Source organism: Crocuta crocuta, unplaced genomic scaffold (genome assembly GCF_008692635.1).
Source record: "Crocuta crocuta isolate KB4526 unplaced genomic scaffold, BGI_CrCroc_1.0 scaffold289, whole genome shotgun sequence".
Lineage (NCBI taxonomy): Eukaryota > Metazoa > Chordata > Mammalia > Carnivora > Hyaenidae > Crocuta > Crocuta crocuta.
This window is the reverse complement of record NW_027533264.1, coordinates 8,932-9,652: the sequence shown is the minus strand read 5'-3', so window position 1 is coordinate 9,652 and position 721 is coordinate 8,932.

Genomic DNA, 721 nt, shown 5'->3' with positions numbered 1-721 from the left:
CGTCAGCCGCACTCTCCCCGCTTCCCTCCGGACAAGCCACCCGAGACTCCAAGCGAAGCCCCAAGCCGGCCGCCGGCGCGCCGCCACCACCGCCACTGCGGAGCAGGCTCAGAGACTCGGCCTTAAAAAGCCGCCCGTGACGTCACGCAGCGCGGGCCAATCGGCAGTCCGGCAGCGGCGAGGAGGGGCGGGAAGGGGCGGGAAGGGGCGGGGCTCGGAGATAACTTGCGCTGCAACCCAGACAACACAGGGACGGACGTCTAGTCAATTACTGACCGTTTAATTTGATCTTTTCTACCACACTTTAATATTTGGAGGTTAAACTCGGGATGGAAAATAGGAGGGACAAATGTGATAACGTTTAACTAGGTAAGAGAGGTCAGAGCTTAATACTCAATACACGCATCCCCCTCCCCCAGAGAGGTAGCCACCCCACAGGTACACTCCCTCCGCCAGGGTCTACTGGACATGCTGACAAATCTTACTCCTTTATCTTTCCTAAGTCAGTATTCAAAACCTGTGTAAACCTGGAACCTCAGAAGACAGCCTAAGCCTAAACTCATTACCACTATTTATTCTCACAGCAGCGGGTGAGGCGGGAACTGGTGCTGTCTGCATTCTACAGGGGGAGAAAGCTCTGAAGGGTTCAGTGACTTGTCTAAGGTCGCCTCACCAGGAAGTGGCTGCCCTAGGATCTCTCTGAATCTGGTCTGGGCCCCTG